General features: G+C 38.2%; 1 protein-coding gene and 2 long non-coding RNA genes across 4 annotated transcripts in view; 1 reads left to right on the top strand and 2 right to left on the bottom strand.

Annotated features, from left to right (window-relative positions):
• The window catches only part of LOC136236465 (uncharacterized), a 180,708-nt gene that overhangs the window by 55,486 nt on the left and 104,092 nt on the right, over positions 1-21,130 (bottom strand). The gene's annotated exons all lie outside the window — the stretch shown is intronic.
• On the bottom strand, positions 2,651-7,165 carry LOC136236610 (uncharacterized). 2 transcript variants are annotated; one of them, XR_010692190.1, is made up of 4 exons: positions 6,357-7,165; positions 4,972-5,020; positions 4,748-4,859; positions 2,651-2,825 (listed from the first exon to the last, which is right to left on the bottom strand). It is a non-coding gene; the product is annotated as an uncharacterized lncRNA (long non-coding RNA). The 2 variants fall into 2 exon arrangements; XR_010692191.1 differs by having other exon boundaries at positions 4,989-5,020; positions 6,357-7,163.
• LOC136236574 (uncharacterized) lies at positions 18,674-19,404 on the top strand. Its single transcript, XR_010692182.1, has 2 exons — positions 18,674-19,044; positions 19,103-19,404. It is a non-coding gene; the product is annotated as an uncharacterized lncRNA (long non-coding RNA).

Below are 21,130 nucleotides of genomic sequence, written 5' to 3'. Positions count from 1 at the left end.
TGACTACTGTCTTGTAGTAAACTGTATAATCTTTGCACTATTGTACCTCCTTTAATTACGTTAACAGGTTTAGGTGTAAATTACTGGAAGTTATCAAGCAATTACCTTGAAATAGTGGAAATTGAGTAAATGGTACCTCATTACAATGACCACCTTTATAATAAGGCCATTCAATTGCAATGAATATGTCAATTATGTTGCAAATATAGTATATGCAATAGGATGGATGGCTGTGGTGTTCGGGATAAACAGTTCTCGCTTTGTAAGCAGGATGTATTTTCCAAGACCTCACTAATAAAAGCACCTCATTGCTAGTGACCATTCAGTGCATTCCAGAAAAGCTGTAGTACACTTTATGACCTCAGTAAAAAGGTCAACTATTGAGGTACATATGTATGTACCCAATAAAATAAGTTACTGATCTGCTGCAGCTATGTATCATGTAACCACATTGACAATGCAGGCACTTATGTTGCCAACACTTGGCCTCAATTTCCAAGATTACATCAGGCTTTTGGAGGTATTGTTATACCAAGGTTAGCTAACCAGCTAGCTATGTTCCACATCGAGGATGTCAGAATGAAGTGTGAATAATTTTTGAGCAAAATTGTGAGGTAAAATGTTCAAAAATTATTTCATGGTTAGAAATACTTTTAGAACACAATTTACATGCACCAATAGCATTTCTGATTGAGACATTGGAGGTGGAAAAGATGCGGACAATAGGTGTGAAGCTCATCAGTTGGCTAGGAGAAAACTTAGCTTTCCTAATAAGATCTCGCTGAAATTGTGTTTCTAAGAGTAGGAAACCATGTTTAATTTTGCATCTGAATGTGCATGGCCCAAACAATCAATTACTCAGAAGTTACGTATGTGGTTGTTATGCTTTGTTTTCAGCTATCTTTCACCTGGTAAACAATGTTTGAAATGAAGAACACTACAAGAAGTATCTCCAGTAATTATGAGTAACAAGTGTGATAGGTATATAGTTGGAGGAGAATCATTTGTGCTATTATGAATTGACAACTTGCGTTGACTGGGCCCTGGTTTCGGTACAAGCCTAGTTACGCCACTGTTAGGAGGGTGTAAAGAGTGTGCTGGATTGCTCTGAAATCAAAGCTATACTGGTATGAAGACAAGATAGAATCTTCTGATAAGGCCTAAATTTTTGAGCCACATGATTAGACATTCATCAAAGAACAGTGTACTGATGACTGACAAACAAGAGCACAAGATGCACTACCAATAATATGTGTTTAATCAGTGCAAAGAACTGACATGAAACACATAATATAATTACATTGCACAAGCAATTATTGTGGCAACTACTAGAGAAAACAGTGTGTTGACATCTTTAATTATGCTTTACTAACACTTCCTATTCGGCCCTACTGTGCTCTCCTTAAGTGAAGCATCCATTATGTTTCCGACATTGTCAGCTATATGCTCAATCCATTACACAGCATTACAAATCAAGAACTGTTTGCAATCAAAGTAGCCACTATGAAAATACACGATTTCTGTTATGAAGAGAAGTCATCACATGTTACTGCCAAATTGACACCTTTTGCTGTGAGCCAAGATGAACTGTTGGTCAGAAAGGAGGACACTGGTATAAGTCCATGAAGAATGTATTGTAGCTACACTGATACCGTGGTATGCCAAAAGGTACCTCTCAGGCCAAATTAAAGTGACATCAAATACTGTAGTGAAAAAATCAAGCCCATAACCTTAGCCCTCTTACTTAGCCATTACTGAGTTATGTTTGTCTGAAGCCATCAGTCATTCCACAGGCAGGCAGTCAGCCAGAAAATCAGTTCCGTTTAATATAAATTAAATTCCGTAGCAACTTATTGAAAGCATTTCAGGTCAATCTGAAAGCAGCTTGTTCCTCATCGTCGGCAAGGCAGTTAAGGCTGGTTTTGGGTGATCACTGTTTTTTCGCGGGCCACACCTACACCTTTGGGTCCTATGATTACAACATAATTATATCCATACTGTAGAGAATTACCTGAAAAGCATCGATATCGCGATCAGTCACATAGTTGTACACATTGAAATGTACTCCATACACTAATGTCACCATTAAGAGACACGACGATATTTTTGTGAAGTAGCGGCTGCCCCACCCACTGAATGTACGGGTGTGCGTGCACGCGCGACTTGATTCACCCACCTTCAATGGTATTACCAGGCGCACACAAATGATACACAAACACCTAAAATTATCTAGCTACGAAACACTAGCTTATTCCTGCACATGCATTATAGGCGATAGGACTAAACGCCTTAGGTACACATAAGCTGTACATGTGTAGTAGAGCATAACTGACCTTTCTATAAATTCCCAAACAGTCGGACTAGTAGACCGACATATCGCTTCTAACAAGGTAACCGATTGAAGGACTTTTCAACCGAGGTGGGCGGAGCCAAAGCACGAGACGTCTCGGTCCTTCTACATGATGTGAAGCTACGCGCATGCGTTAACGATCTAGATGTTTTTCATGCATAAATTTATGAAACGTCTATAGCTATCACATCATAGTATGGGCCTGTAGTGTGTGTTACAGTGTGTATAATAACGTAATACAGTTGTAGACCGACCAATACACATCCAAAATGATAATACATGGTACCAAACTGAATAATTAAACAGTGACAATAAATAAATCAAAAATAAAAATTACAAGATCATATCAAAGCAACAAAATTAAATGATTTGCTAAACAATAAATCACGTGATCATGTGAGACTATATACTGCAAAATCTGGTTGTGATGCCTGAGGCGGCCTTAATACATGACATGAACCATAGTAGCATTGACCTGTGGAATATGAGTGGGCGTGGTTAATTCGTACACAAACACATAATATTATTACTAACAATAAACACACACACACACATACTCAAATCATGTACACATGGCCACACCTAAATACTGGACTACTTGTGTACGGCTCGGGTGCTATGATTCAATCCAGGAATATCCTCCTGGGGGTACACCAGGAGACTGTACCTTGTCTCATGGGTATAGACAGGAGGTTATAGACTTTTAGCTAAGGTGCAGGTACTCAAAAGTTCCACCTGAACCTTACCTGTTGTGTGAGACACGGACAGTTAACATTTGCTATCACAATTAACACCAGGTCCAACAACTACATGTAGAGGAAATTTTCTTGAAAACAACATAACTAGACACCAGGTAGGGTCCGCAATCCGAAAAATCAACTTTTACAAATCGATCCCCCTACCATTGTGGGATGTTCATTGTGGTATTCCATTGCTAGATACACCATGAAACCGGAGGCACGATTGTTGTCTTCACAGAAATATCGATTTTAATATTTCGTGAGAAGCAAAAATTATTTTTAAAATTTCGTGCTCCACACAAAGAACAGGATAGCACTTGCTGCTTAGCTAGATATTATCTAGAGTTAATGTAGTTAAAAAGTACGCACAGTGATAAGCAAATAATTCACTGGGTTCTAGGCACAGGGTTGCTTTCTCTCAAAAATCAGAAAACGAAACACAAATTTTTGAATTCAAACTGCCCTACCAGCCAAGGCAAGAAAAGTCAACTCTTCCTCATAGTGATGTGATAAGTTTGGATGCATAGTCTGTCTATGCTGTTAGTCTGGAAAGGATCTGAGACTTCTCACCATCTGGGTGAAGAACGTCAAAATTTTCGTGTGTCATTTCAAGGGATTCTCTCAATGGTACCAAAGTGCTTTCCAGTACTTCTGATGCCACACTGGTCACTTAATTTTGTTTAGAATGATGATAAATGATGGATCAAAACGTTTGGTAGTAGTAGTAGTTGGTGTTCTGTGATTTCATATGATGCAGTATACCAGCAGCTCACCAGGAGCTCCACCCAGCTCGAATCAAAAATGAAAGATTTTGTGCTTTTTTTCGGTTTGGTTTTGGATGTTTTGTAGCATAATGGTGATGTAGTAAAGATTTGAAGTGTGAGAGGTGAAGTCAAATTTGGACGATTTTGCTGCCTCCCTTGATGCATAGCTTAGAGCGAAGCGTGGAAGCCGTGGATGAAATAATAATTGACAACTGCTGCTACCAAACGTTCAGGGACATCTTTTGCCATAGTTTTAGTTTATAATTGATGGTTGTTGTAGCTGCAGAAGCGCTGGAAATGGCTAGAAAGCGCGACATAATTCTTTGATGCTGCAGAACATTTTGACGCTCGTCACCCAGATGGTGAGAAGTCTCAGATCTTTTCCAAACTAACAGCATAGACAGACTATGCACCCAACCGTATCAAAACACTATGAGGAAGAGTTGGCTTCTCTCGCCCTGGGTGGTAGGGCAGTTTGAATTCGAAACTTCGTATCTCTTTGTCTGTTTTTTCAAAGAAAGCAACCCTGTGCCGGGCACCCAGCAAATCATTTACTTATTTCTGTGCGTACTTTTCAACTACATCATCTCTGGATACGATTTGGCTAAGTAGCAAGTTTCATCCGGTCCTTTGTGTGGAGCACGAAATTTTAAAAATAAATTTTGCATCTTGCGAGATACTGAAAACAATATTTCTGTGACGACAACAATCGTACCTCCGGTTTCATGGTGGATCAAGCAATGGGATACTACAATGAACATCCCACAATGGTAGGGGGATTGGTTTGTAGAAGTTTATTTTTCGGATTGCGGACTCTACACCAGGGTTTGAAGTTATTGTGACAAATCCACTGTACCATGAAGCACATGCACACACACACACACTACACACACCTTGACCCACTACTGATGTAGCCTGTCTCCATTTATTCAGTTACGTATGAAAGTAAGTCCAAATTATTTTATCTCTACTTCATTCTAGTCAAACTCAAAGGAGAGCACACACCTAAAAATAACATTGCAAACACAACATGTAAAAAAAACAACTTACTAACATTAAGACAACACAGTACTGTACATTACAGTGTTACGATTGCATATAATCAGTAGACACTAACCACTGTATCACACTCACTTGTCCAATAGAATAGTAGAATGGTCAATATCCTAATGGAGTGTATGTACTAGTGATAATAAACTGAATGAGATGAACTGTACACACATACAGTACAAACTGATGTGTGAACATGCGTGTACGAATAGCCTCGTAGTATTGGCTACCAAGAATAACGAAATTCTTCAAAGTGAAACTGTATGTACATACACACATGGTGTGTGTATGATTCTATACAGCAGTATGTATGCACATGTTATTGTGTGTGTGTGTGTGCGTGAGTGTGTGTGTGTGTTGTGTGCGTGTGTGTGTGTGTGTGTGTGTGTGTGTGTGTGTGTGTGTGTGTGTGTGTGTGTGTGTGTGTGTGTGTGTGTGTGTGTGTGTGTGTGTGTGTGTGTGTGTGTGTGTGTGTGTGTGTGTGTGTGTGTGTGTGGGGTATGTCTCTAGCCTGAATGGTACATGGCATTATGTGTAGTCAAGATGACACACACGTGTGTGGTATGGAATTATGGAATTGTAAACATATGAACCTTCTCTACAATTACATATTACAAAACAAAAATGGCAGCACTAGTAGGGGTATGCTATACAGAGAGGTATTGGAAGAGATGGCAATTCATTATGTTATGATAACGTAAAGAAAGACACAGGTGAGGCATATAATATTATACATACTTCCAGTACAATGAAGCAGAGCGTATTAGCATACCAGTTAATACATAACTTAGGGAAGGATCTAGGATTTTCCAAGAGTTGGTAGGGGGGCTAAGTTGGACAGGAACATAGGTAACTAGGAGAAGATATCAAGCCTTCTCACAAGCCCTAGTGGTAAGATGCATGTAGTATCCATGGTTAAATTAGCTTTTTGGAATAATGGCTACATTAGAAGCACACTAGCATGTGAAGCATGCCAATCTGGGGGTCAGGAGGAATTCGCCACCCCCTCCCCCCCAAGAAAACTTTTGAAAATTAGACCCAAAGGTGAATCTGCAGCATTTTTAGCAGTTTTTCAGTGGAACTATGGTAAAAACCACACTAATCACCTGTCATAGCCATAGTGGAAAACAATTTTAATCATAAACAAAATCCATAATTAAAACTTTTGTAACTGGAGATGCAACCCACAATCAAAACCTATTTTTGGAAGAACTGTTGAAGAAACAGCAGCTACACTCTCCTAGAACAGAGTTGAACAATAGGTATAGTTACATAGACATTATTTGTGTTGGTATTGATGCACATAGAAAACTTAGAGTTTTATTGGTCAAGTGTACTAATTTAAGGAAGGGGTCCCCCCCCCCCCCCCTCAAAATCCGACCCTGTAACTTTGGTCTGCTATCACTACGTACTCCAATTTCACACTGACACAATATGTTTACTACCTCTTACCATTATTATCTAATGATTCCAAGTTGAACAAACTACTAAAAACATTTATTTTGTTGACTGCATAGTCTCTACCATCACCGATTATGACATCACTTTTTGTAATCATGAATAAGGCTCATTGTGTATACGTTGAGTGTAAATGAGATGAGATGAGAACTATCTCCAACATAGTTGTTAACTAAAGTCACCACAAGTAGCACACTGATCATCTTCCTCCCCATGGACAACTATGGTCCATCTTCCGAACATATCTATAATGTTATTATGGAGGGACATACACACTGACAGACAAGACACTCACCTACTGCACTGCACAGTGATGTGCTCTGGGTGGTCTGAGAGTCTCACACTTGCCACACACACTGTCCAGTCATAAATACTAGCCGCTGCATCTTCATTGTGATCCTGTACAATACACAGTACAGTAAATATTCAGTTATCTTGTACACCTTGATTATCTGAATAGAATGAGTGACTGTTCTATTACAGTATTTGGTTGCTAATGTGTGGATGTACAGTAAAACAAGGACACCTTGGGAACTGGTCAATACATACACTGTACAATAATAATACATAGCAAAAAAACTTCATAATATTTTACAGGAAATGCTCAATCCTATGAGGGTATTGAGGCCTACATGAACCAGGGTAAGGATATCTACAAGCTAATAAAAAAAAAACCCATCACAACACTCGTTTATGGCTGACAGTGTTACAGTTTCACACTTTATATTAAAAGGGCAGTGCAGCACTAGCAAAGCCATTGAACTTCGATGATTTCGCCAGACCAGTGAAATACAGTAGTGCATGTCAGTAACTAAATGGAAGTATACAATGCAAAACTTATACTGCAAGTATGACTAGCAAGAAACCATGGCTAATATTAACTGTAATGAAGTGAGAACAACTGAGGACAATTGATAAACAGATACACTTACTAAATTCACCATTTCAGAAAAGGTCATGAGGTGAGAATTGACTGCCTGTTAGCGTTTCTGTGGTGCCTTACCACATAACGTTGTTACCTGCTACTGTGAATCGGAAAATTTTCATACTATATAATTTTTCTGTTCATTTGGATTAATATTTGTAGGTTACAGCACCCACAAAATATTAAAATTGGCACATGTTACACAGAAACTGTGATGCTATCACCAGCTATAACAAACAACAGATTTAGCTAAATCGACCATATGGGCACAAGAGCCAAAAGTGAGAACACCAACATGAAGTTGCTGTACTATCAGGCTAACGATTCCATATCAAACTCACCTTCAAATTGTCAGGTTTGCTTTTGGTGGACTGTTTTCTGGCAGCTTATATAACCACACCAGACGTCTGTACAGGTCTGTGAACAGCCTATTTCCTGCCCTGACGGGCTATTTTGTGGTCTGGTGCCTTCAATTACCATTCTCGTCCATTTTGTAGTCTATCTCTTGCCCGCCCCGCCACCCCCCACTTCCACCCCTTTTTGAGGACTCATGATACAGCAACACTGGTGAAAAAACCTATCTAAAATGGCAGAAAACTCTACTTGGCCACCAGGTGCTCTTAAAGGTTGTGAATTGCTCCATCTTTGGTGAAAAATCCATACGTGTAGCCACCAAAGCTGGTGAGTAACAAAGCTTTAAATTATTAAAATACGTTTTTCTCTGAATTAGCAATGCGCCCACAAGGATGATTTTTCAAAATCCAGTCACATATTGGTCTGACAATAAATTTTGGATGTACTGTAGTGATAATAGAACACTTTAAATGTGTACCAGTAGAGAAAATTACAGCTATGCCAGTACACTGTGTCTTCAGTAAGTTTTGGGATGAAAAACAAGGACTCTATTTATACAGCAGTGTACTAGTGATGTGTGATAAAAATTTTGCAACTATATCGATTTATCACAATAATTGCATCACAATACGATAGTTACCACGATAGTAAATCCAAATGATAAGATGCATACTGTAGCACTAATTTTACTTATTTTCTATAAATACGGTAAAGGCACATCTTGTATACCCAAATGCATACAGTGTATATGTCATGCCAAAATATAACAAAGTTCAATATCTCAGAAAACAATTAGAATACATAATTGAATAAACAAATGAATGCTTCAATTGTTCGAGTAATTCCGGCGAGGTAAGAATGTATAATATTGATGCTCACGATAATCACAAGCTATTATCATATCACAATAATGAACTACTGCGATACGATTATCACATTATCAATATTATTACAGATCACTAGAGTGTACTCCTGATTATTACATCATTACTCTATGATGTCACATTACACAACAAAGTATTGTACCAGATGTTAAGGCTTGTTTAGGAAGTACTATAAATCAGGAAATTTTTGTTCAAGATAATTTAGCTATAAAATAAATTTGATGTGTTATATTTTTGCGAACAGCCCAAATCACAAAATATTTTACCAGTGAATATTTCTGTACAGCAAATAATTAAACATGGGGCTATTCACATTGATGCTGTATTTGTGGTCAACACACTGTTGGGCTGAGAAGTTAGCACTGTAGTAGTATAACGGCACACTCTTTACTATCTGTAGTCGTAGTAGTTCCTATGTGTTTCGTGTGCCAGAAAGAAGCGCGAAAGATAAGATAAAATCGATAACAGGTACAATGAACATGCAATTCATTCCCAGCTGTGTCGGACGGAGATATAGGCAAGGCTATACGTAGGTCAGCTTTGACCACTAGACACTATAATTATAATAAAATTGCAGCTACAGTGGCATACAAACTTATTCTGGTAGATATTGGACACTGATAATAGGCCATCAGTCTTCCATTTCCAACAACATACATTCCTCAAGTGTTTCAACGGTTTAACCTCCAAAAAAATATTTCACAAATAGAAAATATCCAAGAGCGAAAATATTTTGTGTAATTTATTTTTGTTGGTTGAGGCAATTACGAAATATTCTTACTGTCGAATATTTTCCAATCTACGGTAATGTACTGTACTGATGTAAGGCCCTGGGACATATTTAACAAGGATATACAATCTGTCCCTTCAAATATTTTGGCATCACATTTCTTTAAGATCACAGGATGAATTATGACACATTCTCTGGTTTATATATAGTAATCATACTCACCCCGTCCTTCAGTCGAGTAAGGAATATGACAGCAGGTGTTCAGTTGTGCTGGAGGGGGAAAGAAACAAGTACAGTATATGTCGTCATAAATAATACAACATGTGAGAAACACGACATCTCTTCAAAACTAAACAAACTAACTTTTCCTTCCCAACAATAAGACCATTATAGGGGATAGTCCCATAATCATGAAGGTGAGGACTGACTTGATGTGTTGGTTGACATCAGTGACCAGTGACTGGATACACCACATGAGGTGGTTCAAGATGACCTCACAGAACTCTGTAATACAACACATACAAATTTACTAACATACAATACAGGAGTGAGGGAATAGTGTTCTTGTTAGTGAGGTATTTGGATTTCAGTAGTCTAAATGTGTGTACACTAAAATAAACGGGAACTAATTATTCACAACAAAGAATCATAAGCAATAATCAAAGCATAATGTCACGTGCTTCAAAAATCATACCTGTTTTACCTGCTCCAAAACAGCATCATAAAAAAGATTAAATTACACTCTCACAAAACAATCACATTAACCTGTTAGAAGTAGCTGCTCTTGCTTTTTGCCTCAGGGTCCTTCAGAAGTGTAGCAAATACTACAACAAAATCTGACTTGGTGACATCTGGACTGACTGAGTTTTGTAACTACAGGGAAGAAATTCACAGGACAAATAATACACATGATGGACAATATTTTAAACTACTCCCTACAGTGTATACATACGTATCTACACAAGTAACACTTTAAGAGCAGACACATGAACACACACCAATAGTGTATACACTCATGATCATGTACACTAACACAAACACTCTATACACTGAAACATCTATATAATGGACACTTTGGGACCAACTGAAATTTAAGGAGATTGTCACAGTGTGATTGTCCCAAAATATTCACAACTTACTGTATCTGATTTTAGCTGTATACACCGCAGGACTAATTGTACTTTTGAAGAAAGAACAAACTTAGTACTCTACCATAGAGTGTATATTCCAACAAAGTAGAGAATAATATCCCTCAAGTATAATAACTGTATGAATTAAATACACAAGGTGGTTTGTAATGTTTGGTCACACCCATGCATTGTTTGGTTTCCCTTTCACAACTTTAGGTAAACAATACTAAATATGGTCAAATGAGACAGTAGCTGCAATGGTAAGGAAGTTTGTGGCTAAGTTTCACACCACACTGATAATATGTACTCAAATTATACTGACTATAATGAATGATGTTACTTCCTAGTAGCAGATGTCTTGTTTGCAATAGGGCGTTACTATTCAGTGGACTGTACTACTGGACTGGACTACTGGACTGACATATTTTTGGTTTTTGTACATTCTATGGTTGGATTTATGGAATCTTGCTAGTAAGCACCCTTAGGGCACACTTCTAAATGCTGAAGATGAGCAGTGGAATATGCGAAAACTGTAATTTACATTATGCCACGATACAGCGCTTATTTCTTACCCTGGTGTGTAGTAATGCTGCAGGCAGTGCAGAGAATGTGACAGCATTAGTTAACCAGTGCTCAACTTGCCTGTAGACAATATATCCTTCGAGATATCCTTAGAGCAAGCTTGAGGAGCAAGCTAGTCTCGCTGCTATAGACTTCTGTTTCAGTGCAGGGCCTTATCAATTAAAGATTATAGCTAAGCGCCGGTGCTGAAAAATCAAATTGGTAAGCTCCTGTACTGAACTAGAGAACTGGCCATGCAAGACTAACTTGCTCCTCAAGCTTGCTAAGGATATCTCGAAGGATATTGTCTACTGGCAAGTTGATCGCTGGTTAACTATTGCTGTCACATTCCCTGCACTGCCTACAGCATTACACACCAGGGTAAGGAATAAGTGTTGTATAATAATAGCGAAATTATTAAGAGACAGTTTTCGCATATTCCACTGTTCGTTTTCAGCATTTAGAAGTAGGCTGCAGGTTCCCTAAGGGTGCTTACTAGCAAGTCCCCATAAATCCAACCATAGAATGTGTGAAAACCAAAAATATGTCAGTCCAGTAGTCCAGTCCACTGAATAGTAACGCCCGTTTGCAATATTTGTTTTGAACAATAAATGTAACGTGATGGCATGTTAAAATTGCTGTGGTTTCAGTGAGGACAGTCAACAGTACAAGTATATACCTTATACCCGGAATTTTTCACAGTACGTAATTTTCATGGTCTTCACAGTTAGTAAAGCTACCGTGAAATTTTACCACATGATAATTTGCATGTACTACTCACTCCACTGGAGTGTGGCTCCTGGTGTGTGATAGTGTTGTAGGGATATGTGGATTCCACATAAGCCTACAAACAGTATCACACATTCCTGATATGTTATTGAAGTGAGAGTGGGTCACAAATGAAGCTAGCATATTGCAAGACTAGACTATGCCTCACACAGAGATTGCCACTACCGTACTACAGCTACTTGTTTCAGCCATACGTAAATAATTATCTATGGTTCAGATGCACTTCAGCAATCTTGAAGTAAAAAACAGTGCAGACCATTTGTAGCTGTCGAATTGAGACCTAAAATACGAAAATCCTGACTGAGATCATAACAGTGAAATATTGCAAAAATTTCCGAGTTTACAATACTGTTTCTTTACAATTCAATATATGCTATATAGTGACCCAATACCCTGTAGTTGTGTAACCTTTGTTCTTTTCTATATACACAGACGCTCCATAAATCATATTCAAATTGCATCAAGAGGCAGAGAATTGTTTTTGTATTACCAGACACACAATTAAAGTCTAAAGGTAAACCTAATCAACCATAAGTATTGTATCATACAGTACAGTATGTATTGTAGACTATATTATAGGGATCACCCCCACCCCTCTCACAAGTGACAGACAGACAGACACACACCCCCCAAATTGCTAACCAAAACAACCTCATAGAAACATCTTATGCAACTAAAAGTACCTTTACGGAGGAGTCTTCGTGTATAGCATTAAAAAAACAAACAAACTGAAATTTTAGTCTACCTGCCTTACTGCAAAGCTAGAGGCTAAACAGTGTAGTGTATGACCAGTGACCACCACAATAACAAACTAACTAGTGATATGTGTCTTTAGGTGTTCCAATCAGTGTCTGTTCTCTGCTCCTTGCTTTTCCTTCATCACATAACAACAAAATTTGGTGGTAAACTAAATTTGACAAACTGGTGATTAATCACCAAACTGCCAAATTTAATATTATTATCATTACCCTGTGTCTAAGCTTTTGATAGCAGTTGTTGAAGTAAGTTACAACAAACCAAGTGTGGCTTCATGGATACACATCTTACTAGTAAATTAATGTGGTTCCATGATCAAATGGGTGTGGCTCTGTGAGACTAGAACTCATATTCAATTAGTGGTATGGCTACATGTAAGCTTGCAGACAATGACATGAATTTGTACACAGCCATTGATAAGTGGGTGAGGCTCTACATTACCTACACACAGAAATACATGACACTGATAAGTAGGAGTGGCCCACAAAAGAAATTGGACTGCAGCAGGACCTAACAACACCCACCCCTTCACACATAAAGGAGGGGGTACAGACTAAACAAGACTCAGATATTCTTCTATAAAGTGGATCAGACTGGGATGACCTGACAAGATACATACAGTGACCAAATCCATAAGATAACATTTCAGCACAAGAAGGATTCTACAACATGCATGCTTCACCCTTCTATCACCTTACACCACATACAACCTCGCATGCAATGATGCACCACCAATATTTCTGTGAGAGCATTTCACCAAATATTTTTTTGTTGACTGCAATATCATAGCAATTTTCCAATTATTAGTTTCGCCACTATTTATTGTTATACGATATGCCAGTTGTCATATTTATACAAAAACCATATCAATGCATTAATTTTCTGTATCATCACTTTTAATAATTTAGATGCCAAAAAAATATTTGAAGCACTCATTCTGCTGTGTAGACACCATACTCAGATAGATAATACAGTATTATACTTCCTGTACATTTCTCTACTATCTACAGCAATTGTAGCTGTATGTTAGGACTGACCACACCCTTTCATGATCTAACAACACCAACAATAATTAAGCACTGCCCCTTAACCACACCTCTTTCTGGTAGAGAAGGCATGGAAGGACTACACCTCTTGAAAATATCATGTACGCTAGCCCACTTGAGATACTCTAATAAAGCAGTCACCCTAATATCACAACAAAATTAAACAATGGGATCCTAGTGATGAAAACTATTGAAAGGAAGGTATGAATACAACATTACCTGTGACAAAATCCCTACTGTACTTTGGCATTAGGTAAAATAATTGTTACATGCCAAGTTAGGGATCAGTTTCCTAGTAATACCATCATTCATATAGCGTACGTATCTACTTAAATCACTTTATTGTACCTTTTCTAAAATTCTCTGGTTTTCAGTGCATACTCCCACCAGACTCCCATTTAATCAGCCGGGTGTCAGTATTAATCCTCAAACTTCGTGTTGGTTGCAGCCATACAAAGAAATGGAGCCCACTGGAAAATCGGCCAACAAAAGGTGAACAGACATTTTTCAAATATTTATAAGGTACATACCTCAATGGCCACAAACAAAAGAAATTGTTAGTGACAACAGTCTGTACAAACACACATATATACATACACACAACAAACACACACACACCTTGACTGATCACTGATGCACACATAATTTTGTCTCCATTAAGTCGGTCATGTCTCATTTCCATCACATTCCAGTCAAACACAAATAGTACACACACCTACAAACAACATTGTAAACACAACATGATGTAACAATTACACAACAGTAAGACAATTACTAAGACAATTACTGTTTTGAGTAGATACTACAGAATTATTTCAGAGCTGGATTTCAGAAGCACTTCAGTTCTGGCGCTACTACAAGAAGTATATACTGGCTAGATATCCGCAACTTCGTGATTGGGATCCTAGGTTCGTGACCACACCTATCAAATTAAGATTCAGGTGGACTAATAGCGATAGAGTGCAAAGACCACATCTCTTAACAGTCTACTATTTACTTCACAATAAACAAGATGATCTCAACCCTTATTGGTCTGGCTAGCTGCAAACCCCTTGGTTGCGAGATTCCTCTAATACAGTAGTCACTCTAATAATATTATAACAGTCATGTATGAAATAGAACAGTCACAAGTTACACTGTAGCTAGCTGTGCTACAACAAAAAAACTTTAAAAATTTTAAGCTGTTGATTTAAAAATGAAGTAGGGATCTATAGTAGTGAAACAAGAGATGAATGATGGTATTACAGGAGTACATCCATTCACTGGAATGGACTATTGGACTCCAGTTTTTTGTTTTGTTTTTCTTGCCTTTTATAGCCACACCTAACCACAAAAGTGTTTAGAAATCAACACCATTCACCACGAGACATAAAACTTGCACATTACTCACACAAGTCCTCAGTGTAGTTTGTTATTGAAAACAATTTGTCTGCTGCTAGTGATGCGATGCAAACACTGTGCACACTGTTGACACTGCTAATGTATTTGTCTGTCCTTCTTTTGTAAAATAGCACACCACACTGATATAAGTATTACACTATTATGTAACAAAGAAATGATATGACATCACCTATAGCCTTTCAGTAGTTCACGCATTTACTCTAGCATTGCAGGCTCTTTGCAATTGGTTTTAAATAGTAACAAATACATTGTTACAGTTAACCAAGAGAAATACTTTCCAATACACACACTTTCAAACAGGAATTAAGACTGTGTATTTGGAAAAAAAACTATATTAAGTGTAACGAGAGTTCAAGCAATTAATTATGAAGTCGTACCGTTAAAGAACTACAATATAGTTAGCTGTGTGTGCCTCTAATAGAAATGGAGAACCCTCCACGTGTGATATGCTACATACTTTATGTAATCACTTTTAGTGATTGAAAGCTTCATTTTAATATTTAATAGTCAAATCAGAGAGGTCACCTACGTGTACATAAATGTAATGGAGAACTAAGGGAATGGACAGGACCAACTGGATACATTACAGTACAAGTTTGACCAGTTGAATGTCTCTCAACAAATGCAAAGTGGTGTAACATAGGTACACACTGTAGGTTAGATCTGCAACCACGGTCAAAGTCTTGACCTGCTGAAATTTCACTTTTACCTGTGACTAAAAGTCATTTTCAATCTTTGACCGGTGACTAAGCGATGACATTTTAGTACTTTTTGATTGTTGGTCAAAAATTCTTTACCCTTGACCAATGACTCGGCCTTTGACTTTGATGCAGATCAACCAACAGTGAGTGCCTGAGTGTCACCTCCTTGAAATGTATATATACCATTGGTTATTACAAGACCCTAAATAATGTTCTAATGATCATTTCTTCATCAGGTAAAAGACTACTAAACAAAATGAAACAATTAAAGTAATTACAAGTGACTTGGTCAGGGAAAACAGGTCATGTATTGTGTGTGTACATTAATGTGACCTGCTGAGCAAAAACCGGCCATTTTTGCACATCCCTCAAATTCCGCATCTCTGTAATCTACAGTAACAAAAGAGTGGACAGCCAAAGTTTCAGCCTTTAATGATGAATGGTCTTGGAGTTATAGCGCTTGACAGTTGGAACCGTGATAAACTCAATTTGTACAGCAACAATATGGAAAATAAATTACAGGTGCTTAGATAATCAATCATAACTCATGATTGATACAAGCTATGAAGATGGGACCTGGCTCAATCTGTGCACCATGAACTGGCAAATCGATCAAGGTATAGTACTCCCTGTACTCCTCCGTGTTAACAAAGAAAAAGGCCATTCCAACTAAGAAATGACAACCATTAATGCTGTTTTTCTGTATAGTAAATAAACGTCCATAACTCACATATTCTTTGGTGTACAAACACGAAATAAAGATTTTCTTACTCTCCATAAACAGGCGAATCCAGTGGTATATAGGTTTTACTGATTTGAGCTTAATTTCAGTGCATACGAATGCAGTTAAGGTGGCTCGGAACAGTTTTCATAAGGTTTCAACAGTGTTATGCAAGCAATCACATTAGCTATGAGGCTTAAATATAATCATTACTGTGGTTGACCACCAGTTCCTGTCATTTGCAAATGAATATAATTATGTTGCGTAAGCACACATTTAACAAGATCGCCGTGTGCTATTATTACAAGCCTCCATACAAAAATGAACTAGTTGCCGGTTTTTCAAGATACGACTGTCGAATTTTGGATGGGCAAGCAGTAGTAAATAAGCTGCAATTGTGCGGAAGCCGATTTTTAATATTAGTTTCTGCCTGGCAGTGGTGAATTTTTTAAAAACCTGTTTCAAATCTTTGTGTGACATGGGTAGAATTAACACGTGAACTAAAGACCTGGTAGAAAAAGTAGCTCCGCACAATGATAGATAATCAGGTAAATAGTGTCTAACAGCGAATCCAGCCCCATAGCGCCAAGCGCTGAGAAAGAGTTCACTCTGAAGGGCTAAATTTGTAACTTGCGCTACACGCATCCCAGAGAGCTCCTGTTTGTTGTAAACAGTAGAGAACAAATTGCTTCATAGATTTCTGTTAGTACAATGCACTTCGTGAAGATAGCTTGCTTGTTTTAGGCCCTGTAAATTTCATGGTGAAGCCATACGGAAACTGTTCCCAGCCACCTTAAAGCGTGCATAAATTTTCATGCAGCACACATATTTATACCCAGTGTAATTCTATGGCAAAATAGATTTTTGAGAAAACGTCCAGTTTTTACTTAGCGGGTCACAAATACTAAGTGTTGTGTTAGTGTACATAATATGCTCAACACTACAGGATCCCATCTACTCTAAACTAATTATCAGTGGTAATGGACCCTGTTGAGGAGTTTGTTAGATCTACCCTCAGGGCTGGGGGAAACATCAAATGATGGTGGTAAATGTTCATGGATAATTTACTGTGACAGTAAAATATTGGTCAGGCTCTTGCCTGGGCTGCCTGGACACTTCCCCCAGCCTTGACCCTGTGTATAGATTATGAACTGTAGAGCAGTAAGTTATACACATGATAGTGTGTATTGTGTAGGTTTGTACGTACCATATACTGTACCTTTATTATACTTCTCATCCATTGAGCTATTGCACTGCATTGACTAGACAAATAACCTCATTTCCAGTCTCGTCCCCTTCACCACGGGGCAGTCTTCATTAATATCTCCTCTACTCATCACGTGATCCATACGATTACCGTCTCCAGCTTTCCTCACCGGTCAATGCTGGTGAGTGCAGATAAACACATTCTACCCCTGCCTGCGATCACCGTTCACCTAATTTAAAAGTGGAGAATGGCTGGTGTACTTACCTCAACCATAGATAATATATACCTTACCCGGGATTGGAAACGGAGGCAATCAACACCTATCAACAAGTTCACTCAGCGTTGTAGTATCGCGAGTTTAGTGTAACGTAATTCCGTAATTCAGTCCGTGTTTTATAAAATGGCGAATGCTGGAACTCGTAAAAGAACTCGTGCTAGAAAGAAGAGCTCGAAGCGGAAGAGCGGAGAATCCGATGGAAATGACGATGCTGGTTCGTTGTCATTATAGCTAACAATAAACAACCAGCGCTGGTAGCAAAATTTGGGCATTTTTACAGCTTAAACATTCAATCACTGATGTGCCTGGCCTGGCCTTGTTTGTGTGCAAGTTATGTTGATGTAGCCATTCATTAGCTATACCCATAAATAATATATACCTTACTATGCTATACCTTACTATGCTATACCATACTGTCTTTTTCTTTCAATGCAGGTCCCAAAGCAAAAGATGCTTTTGTGGAAGTACTCAGAAGCGTATTGAATGATGATTCATTTAAAATAATGGCCTTAGAAGCAATTGAAGCAAGAAAAGCGGCACAGATTCTGTTGGACTGGTGTCTTGATGCTGCCAACAGTAACTGTTTTACAACATTTGTTTTGAAATTGTCAGAAGACCTGAAACAGGCAATGAGCTCTTGTAAGAAGAAATCATGCAACCGTGAGAAACTTTGGAGAAACTTTTTTCTGTTGCGCTCTTCAGAGAAATTTCGAGAGGACTGGGTAAATTTTTTGGACTCCGCTAATGTGGCTGCTACACCTATCCTGTATCAGCATTTAACTGATATTTTGTTCAGGGGATACATTGGTGATCATGTGACAGGGCAGAGTACAATATAACGGTCGGCCATCGGCCATTTTCCGACCAAGTGATGCTGCTGACCGATCAATGTAGCCGTTGGTCGGTCATTTGTGCCGATCAAAATTTTCACAACTGTAATTCTTTATTATTTGTCTTTATAACATGTATTATTATAGTTATTATTATTATCGTATCGTTGCCTTTCCTTACCGAAGCTACTTTATCGCTACGTGAAGTCTTGTTCCCGTCGAAGCTTCAACTCGATGCGCATGCGTAAGCTAAAACATTGCACCTCGTGTTTACCCCAATCATCGATTGTGGGTTACAGTCGATGTTGTGAAAAAGAAGCGATCACTACGCCGTCTACACGAGTAGCGCTTTCCAGGAGAAGAAAAGAAGGTAATATTTGCGAAGTGGAGGTACGATATTAAGTATAAGATGGTCATTTCGTGGTTAGAACATGTAGAGAATGCACTGGCTGGAGAGAGTGGAATGAAAGTCAGGTGATAAAAGTGTTCTGCACACGGCAAGTTCGAGAGTAAGTTGCAATTCACAAGAGAAGCTTTAACAATAACTAGTTGGATCGTTATAATTCAATCTGTGTAGACCCAACACCACTTGTAACAAAGCATTTAGCCCAGCTAAGTTTACAAACTGACTGTACAATACATTTTTTTATAATTTTGTTTGTAAAATATGTATGCAGCAATACAAATTTTGTACATGTGTTACTAATAAACACATTGATTCTCTGTAAAATGTATGTGCATAAAGTTCAGTATAAGTAGCTGAAAGTGGTCTCAGATTTCAATCTCAAAATGATCCTTTTCAAAAATTTCCTGGGGGGGGGCATGCCCCCAGACCCCCCTAAAAGGCTTGTGCTTCGCACTGCGGGGTGTGCTTCGCACACCAGGATAGTACACCTCTATCTTATGGCCATGCAATTTCAAAAATGGCCAATCAAATTTACTTTTGGTTGGCCGTTCTGTCCAAGCAATAATGTTTCCTTATATTGTACACTGCAGGGTGTACAGCTGAAACCAAGGTTGATCCAGCACCAGCTGTAACAAAACGCGAAGGCAATGCTCTTCGTTATGCTGCCGGCTATGTTTGTAGACATTTACGTAAGAAAATCGAACGCAGTAAACATGAGCTTAAGGAAGAGATGGTATTGTGCCTGATGGCTTTAACAAAGGACACACCCGAAGAGCATAGTGAATGTGGCAGTTCTGAAGAATGGACATTAGCACTAGATAGAGGTGGGCTATGGTATGTTAAAGAAACAACATTTATATATATTGTTTATTGCAATAGAAGAAGAAGTGAGAGAATGCCTAAAAATGTTACTTGGTAGCAACCCAGCAGCTGGAAAAAAAAGAGGAGATTGTTGAAAAAGTTATCTCCAGTGATGATGTTGTATTTTATTGGCTGATTTCCACTGCAGATTTCGAGATTGGTGAGAAGGAGGTACATAGTGCACATCTTAAGGAAATAGTGCAGCTTTATGTGACTATCCGTGGATTTTCATATGCGAGCTTTTGGATGGAGAAATTTAAGCAGTCAGCAAAAAAGAGTACACAGTTGTCAAAAAGCTTACGTAGAGACTTGTATGATAGCAGCTTATAGTATAATTTATTATTATATTATTAACATTTGCAATGCTATGCATAACACAACTTTATTTTGTGATTACAACAACACAGTACATGATACAAGCGAAATATTAATTAATTGATAATAAAAATGGAATTTAAGGCAACAGCTTTTGCAGAAGTAATTCTAATACCATTTGTCGCCTAATGCTAGCCATATCACATTGACTAAAGTTGAAAGAAGTTTTGTTAGCCAGGCACTGAGCAATTCTACATACAAACACACCACAGTCTGAATTATTTGTCTGTTGTGGAACACCTAGCAAAGTAGAGCAATTCCATTCCGTGGTAGAGGCACAGTTGGATGATTTCTCTAAAATATATGATTTTAATGCTTCCAAACATGCTGGATTTGGTTCATGCAGCGAGTCATAATAATCAATCTGTAGGTCAGCTGTGCTTATGCTTGCTAAACACCAGTGTGCTCCAAGGTGCACTGGAACCAACAACAACCTCTTGCTAAATAAATTAGTTTCCTTTGTCCACCGGCACACTGCCTGGGAACCAAAACGTACAAGCTTTGGATAGAAAAATGTGCTGTATACGTAGACATCTGTGTTGGCCTCAGCTACTAATTTCATGTAGCAGTTTATCACCTAGCAAAAGAAAATGGCAACACATAAACAATAAGTACTACATCACGAATAGCCTTACTTGGTCATTTAACCATCCGGTATCTTTTAAAGTCCAGAAATCATGACGTGTTAAAGTAATGGTACAACACCTTGATAATTCTTCCTCTGAAGGTCCTGGTCCTAGTGACTCACTAATCATATCATCATCAGTAGAATGGGCCTTCTGCTCAAATGATATGTCCATTTCTGTCACATCAT

The sequence above is a fragment of the Dysidea avara genome, chromosome 1 (assembly GCF_963678975.1).
Source record: "Dysidea avara chromosome 1, odDysAvar1.4, whole genome shotgun sequence".
In the NCBI taxonomy this organism is placed as follows: Eukaryota; Metazoa; Porifera; class Demospongiae; order Dictyoceratida; family Dysideidae; genus Dysidea; species Dysidea avara.
The sequence above is the reverse complement of the archived record's forward strand: the minus strand, read 5'-3'. Positions and strand labels throughout refer to the sequence as shown.